A 6,697-nucleotide genomic window follows, 5' to 3' on the forward strand; every position below is an offset into this window, starting at 1 on the left:
GAATAACAGATACCCCCCGGGAGGGAGTTACAGACTGGAATCTGATCGAGGGGGTTCGGGGGGGGTTTATACACAGAATAACAGATACCCCCCGGGAGGGAGTTACAGACTGGAATCTGATCGAGGGGGTTCGGGGGGGGTTTATACACAGAATAACAGATACCCCCCGGGAGGGAGTTACAGACTGGAATCTGATCGAGGGGGTTCGGGGGGGGTTTCTCCACAGAATAACAGATACCCCCCGGGGAGGGAGTTGCAGACTGGAATCTGATCGAGGGGGTTCGGGGGGGTTTATAAACAGAATAAGCGATACCCCTCGGGAGGGAGTTACAGACTGGAATGTGATCGAGGGGTTCGGGGGGGTTTATATACAGAATAACAGATACCCCGGGAGGGAGTTACAGACTGGAATCTGATCGAGGGGTTTCTGTGGGGGGTTTATATACAGAATAACAGATACCCCGGGAGGGAGTTACAGACTGGAATCTGATCGAGGGGTTTGCGGGGGTTTATATACAGAATAAGCGATACCCCGGGAGGGAGTTACAGACTGGAATCTGATCGAGGGGTTCGGGGGGGTTTATATACAGGATAACAGATAGCCCCCCGGGGAGGGAGTTACAGACTGGAATCTGATCGAGGGGTTCGGGGGGGTTTATATACAGGATAACAGATAGCCCCCCGGGGAGGGAGTTACAGACTGGAATCTGATCGAGGGGTTCGGGGGGGTTTATATATAGAATAACAGATACCCCGGGAGGGAGTTACAGACTGGAATCTGATCGAGGGGGTTCAGGGGGAATTATATACAGAATAACAGATACCCCCGGGAGGGAGTTACAGACTGGAATCTGATTGAGGGGGTTCGGGGGGGTTATATACAGAATAACAGATACCCCCGGGAGGGAGTTACAGACTGGAATCTGATCGAGGGGGTTCGGGGGGTTTATATACAGAATAACAGATACCCCCCGGGGAGGGAGTTACAGACTGGAATCTGATCGAGGGGGTTCAGGGAGGTTTATATACAGAATAACAGATACCCCCCGGGAGGGAGTTACAGGCTGGAATCTGATCGAGGGGGTTCGGGGGGGTTTATATACAGAAAAACAGATACCCCCCGGGAGGGAGTTACAGGCTGGAATCTGATCGAGGGGGTTCGGGTGGGTTTATATACAGAGTAACAGATACCCCGGGAGGGAGTTACAGACTGGAATCTGATCGAGGGGTTCGGCGGGGGTCTATATACAGAATAACAGATACCCCGGGAGAGAGTTACAGACTGGAATCTGATCGAGGGGGTTCGGGGGGTTTATACACAGAATAACAGATACCCCGGGAGGGAGTTACAGACTGGAATCTGATTGAGGGGGTTCGGGGGGTTTATACACAGAATAACAGATACCCCGGGAGGGAGTTACAGACTGGAATCTGATTGAGGGGGTTCGGGTGGGGTTATATACAGAATAACAGATACCCCCCGGGAGGGAGTTACAGACTGGAATCTGATCGAGGGGGTTCGGGGGGTTTATATACAGAATAACAGATACCCCCCGGGGAGGGAGTTACAGATGGAATCTGATCGAGGGGGTTCGGGGGGAATTATATACAGAATAACAGATACCCCCGGGAGGGTGTTACAGACTGGAATCTGATCGAGGGGGTTCGGGGGGGTTTATATACAGAATAAGAGATACCCCAGGAGGGAGTCACAGACTGGAATCTGATCGAGGGGGTTCGGGTGGGTTTATATACAGAGTAACAGATACCCCGGGAGGGAGTTACAGACTGGAATCTGATCGAGGGGTTCGGCGGGGGTCTAGAAACAGAATAACAGATACCCCGGGAGGGAGTTACAGACTGGAATCTGTTCGGGGGGGTTTATATACAGAATAACAGATACCCCGGGAGGGAGTTACAGCCTGGAATCTGATCGAGGGGATTCGGGGGGTTTATATACAGAATAACAGATACCCCCCGGGAGGGAGTTACAGACTGGAATCTGATCAAGGGGGTTCGGGGGGTTTATATACAGAATAAGAGATACCCCCCGGGGAGGGAGTTACAGGCTGGAATCTGATCGAGGGGGTTCGGGGGGAATTTTATACAGAATAACAGATACCCCCCGGGGAGGGAGTTACAGACTGGAATCTGATCGAGGGGGTTCGGGGGGTTTATATACAGAATAACAGATACCCCCGGGAGGGTGTTACATACTGGAATCTGATAGAGGGGGTTCGGGGGGGTTTATATACAGAATAACAGATACCCCGGGGAGGGAGTTACAGACTGGAATCTGATCGAGGGGGTTCGGGGGGGGTTTATATACAGAATAACAGATACCCCCCGGGAGGGAGTTACAGACTGGAATCTGATCGAGGGGGTTCGGGGGGGGTTTATACACAGAATAACAGATACCCCCCGGGGAGGGAGTTACAGACTGGAATCTGATCGAGGGGGTTCGGGGGGGTTTATATACAGAATAACAGATACCCCCCGGGGAGGGAGTTACAGACTGGAATCTGATCGATGGGGTTCGGGTGGGTTTATATACAGAATAACAGATACCCCGGGGAGGGAGTTACAGACTGGAATCTGATCGAGGGGGTTCGGGGGGGGTTTATACACAGAATAACAGATACCCCCCGGGGAGGGAGTTACAGACTGGAATCTGATCGATGGGGTTCGGGTGGGTTTATGTACAGAGTAACAGATACCCCGGGAGGGAGTTACAGACTGGAATCTGATCGAGGGGGTTCGGGGGGGGGTTTATATACAGAATAACAGATACCCCCCGGGAGGGAGTTACAGACTGGAATCTGATCGAGGGGGTTCGGGGGGGGTTTATACACAGAATAACAGATACCCCCCGGGGAGGGAGTTACAGACTGGAATCTGATCGAGGGGGTTCGGGGGGGTTTATATACAGAATAACAGATACCCCCCGGGGAGGGAGTTACAGACTGGAATCTGATCGATGGGGTTCGGGTGGGTTTATGTACAGAGTAACAGATACCCCGGGAGGGAGTTACAGACTGGAATCTGATCCAGGGGTTCGGCGGGGGTCTATATACAGAATAACAGATACCCCGGGAGGGAGTTACAGACTGGAATCTGATCGAGGGGTTCGGCGGGGGTCTATATACAGAATAACAGATACCCCGGGAGGGAGTTACAGACTGGAATCTGATTGATGGGGTTCGGGGGGGTTTATATACAGAATAACAGATACCCCCCGGGAGGGAGTTACAGACTGGAATCTAATTGATGGGGTTCGGGGGGGTTTATATACAGAATAACAGATACCCCGGGAGGGAGTTACAGACTGGAATCTGATCGAGGGGGTTCGGGGGGGTTTATATACAGAATAAGAGATACCCCGGGAGGGAGTTACAGGCTGGAATCTGATCGAGGCGGTTCGGGGGTGACACATACAAACATCACTCACATGATATCCCAGTGAGCACGTATTGCATGGAGTTAGATACAGAGTAAAGCTCCCTCTACACTGTCCCCCCATGAAACACTCTCAGGGACAGGGACAGCAGGGGGTTAGATCCAGAGTAAAGGTCCCTCGACAACTTGTCCCCCAATTAAACACTCCCAGGGACAGGGACAGCACGGGGTTAGATCCAGAGTAAAGCTTTCTGTACACTATCCCGCGGTCCAACATTTCCATGGACATGGACAGGGTTAGATGCAGAGTAAAGCTTTCTCTACACTGTCAGTGGGACAAGGGATGCCTCATAAACTAGGAAGCCCGGGGTTGGGGTTGAAAAAAACTGCAAAGATATCAGCATTCAAACAGAGGCCATTCAGCCCCCTTCCTCGAGCCTGTTACAGAGCAGCAGGAGGCCATTCAGCCCCTCCTCCCTTTACACATTCCTTAAAAACTGACCGTTGCAACCAGCCCTCCGGTTCCCCACATCCCTCAAACCTCGGTATCGTGCTCGGGGATGGGTTTTAATCCAGGGAGGGGAACAACAGGGCCCTGTTGTGACTTTATATTCCTGCTCAATTGGCCATTTTATTTGTTTTTCACGGTTTATCTCAGTTTCAGTCAACGCCGACCCCCCTGAATCCGGTTTGACTTTTTGACACATGGCCAGAGCCGGTCACTGTTGGAAAAATGATGCGGTTTCCTGGAGAATCTCTGCATTTACTTGCCACCACTGACTACAGCACCCTCCTCCTTGGAGTAGGCCCCAAGCCTACAACTTCCCATCATGGTCACAAACTGGATCCTTCTCTCGACCTCTCTCTCGTTCTCGGGGTCAGAGGGAAAGGGCTCAACTGCCCTGTCCGAAACTCTGAGCATCATCATCCAGGCCGAAACAGAGGGTCAGCGCTGAGGGAGCGGGCATTGTTGGGGGGTCAGTGCTGAGGGAGCGGGCGCTGTCGGAGGGTCAGCGCTGAGGGAGCGGGCGCTGTCGGAGGGTCAGCGCTGAGGGAGCGGGCACTGTCGGAGGGTCAGCGCTGAGGGAGCGGGCGCTGTCGGAGGGTCAGTGCTGAGGGAGCGGGCACTGTCAGAGGGTCAGTGCTGAGGGAGCGGGCGCTGTCGGAGGGTCAGTGCTGAGGGAGCGGGCCCTGTCGGAGGGTCAGTGCTGAGGGAGCGGGCACTGTCGGAGGGTCAGCGCTGAGGGAGCGGGCGCTGCCGGAGGGTCAGTGCTGAGGGAGCGGGCGCTGTTGGAAGGTCAGCGCTGAGGGAGCGGGCACTGTCGGAGGGTCAGCGCTGAGGGAGCGGGCGCTGCCGGAGGGTCAGTGCTGAGGGAGCGGGCGCTGTTGGAAGGTCAGTGCTGTGGGAGCGGGCACTGTCGGAGGGTCAGCGCTGAGAGAGCGGGCGCTGTTGGAGGGTCAGCACTGAGGGAGTGGGCACTGTCGGAGGGTCAGGGTTGAGGGAGCGGGAGGGGAGGGGCAGAAAAGGGTATTTGCTCCCACAGTGTGTCTGTGAGACTGGGGAAGGATGAACGGTGGGGGGATGGGGTTAGGCCGAAGGATAGTGTTTTGCAGGGATAGCAGCAGTGGATCGATGGAACGAATGGCTGGGAACTTTTCTGGGACCGGAACTGGTTACTGGGGAATTGATGTGAAATACCAGAGTCTGCCGAGAGATGGAGCAGGGGACCGACAGATCCATTCACATCCAAAATCTCTCAACCTCCCTATCCCTGACACCCCCTCCCTGTCTCCGTCACCCCCTCCCTATCCCTGACACCCCCTCCCTGTCTCCGTCACCCCCTCCCTATCCCTGTCATCCCCTCCCTGTCTCCGTCACCCCCTCCCTATCCCTGACACCCCCCTCCCTGTCTCCGTCACCCCCTCCCTATCCCTGTCACACCCTCCCTGTCTCCGTCACCCCCTCCCTATCCCTGTCATCCCCTCCCTGTCTCCGTCACCACCTCCCTATCCCTGTCACACCCTCCCTGTCTCCGTCACCCCCTCCCTATCCCTGTCATCCCCTCCCTGTCTCCGTCACCCGCTCCCTATCCCTGTCACACCCTCCCTGTCTCCATCACCACCTCATTGTTTCCGTCACCCGCTCCCTATCCCTGTCACCCAGTCCCTTTCCCTGTAACCCACTCCCTGTCTCTGTAACCCCCTCCAGCCCCATAAGCCACTACCTATACAGCGACAGACCCCGTCCCCCACCGGTACCGTACCCCAGTGTTACACAGCGACAGACCCCGTCCTCCACCGGTACCGTACCCCAGTGTTACACAGCGACAGACCCCGTCCTCCACCGGTACCGTACCCCAGTGTTACACAGCGACAGACCCCGTCCTCCACCGGTACCGTACCCCAGTGTTACACAGCGACAGACCCCGTCCTCCACCGGTACCGTACCCCAGTGTTACACAGCGACAGACCCCGTCCCCCACCGGTACTGTGCCCCAGTGTTATACAGCGACAGACCCCGTCCCCCACCGGTACTGTACCCCAGTGTTATACAGCGACAGACCCTGTCCCCCACTGGTACTGTACCCCAGTGTTACACAGCGACAGACCCCATCCCCCACCGGTACTGTACCCCAGTGTTACACAGTGACAGGCCCCGTCCCCCACCGGCACTGTACCCCAGTGTTATACAGGGACAGACCCCATCCCCCACTGGTACTGTACCCCAGTGTTATACAGCGACAGACCCCGTCCCCCACCGGTACTGTACCCCAGTGTTACACAGCGACAGACCCCGTCCCCCACCGGTACTGTACCCCAGTGTTACACAGCGACAGACCCTGTCCCCCACCGGTACTGTACCCCTGTGTTATACAGGGACAGACCCTGTCCCCCACCGGTACTGTACCCCTGTGTTATACAGGGACAGACCCCGTCCCCACCGGTACTGTACCCCAGTGTTATACAGCGACAGACCCCGTCCCCCACCGGTACTGTACCCCAGTGTTACACAGCGACAGACCCTGTCCCCCACCGGTACTGTACCCCAGTGTTACACAGCGACAGACCCAGTCCCCCACCGGTACCGTACCCCAGTGTTACACAGCGACAGACCCCATCCCCCACCGGTACTGTACCCCAGTGTTATACAGCGACAGACCCCGTCCCCCACCGGTACTGTACCCCAGTGTTATACAGGGACAGACCCCGTCCCCCACCGGTACTGTACCCCAGTGTTACACAGCGACAGACCCCGTCCCCCACCGGTACCGTACCCCAGTGTTACACAGCGACAGACCCC

Source organism: Stegostoma tigrinum, chromosome 32 (genome assembly GCF_030684315.1).
Source record: "Stegostoma tigrinum isolate sSteTig4 chromosome 32, sSteTig4.hap1, whole genome shotgun sequence".
Classification (NCBI taxonomy): domain Eukaryota; kingdom Metazoa; phylum Chordata; class Chondrichthyes; order Orectolobiformes; family Stegostomatidae; genus Stegostoma; species Stegostoma tigrinum.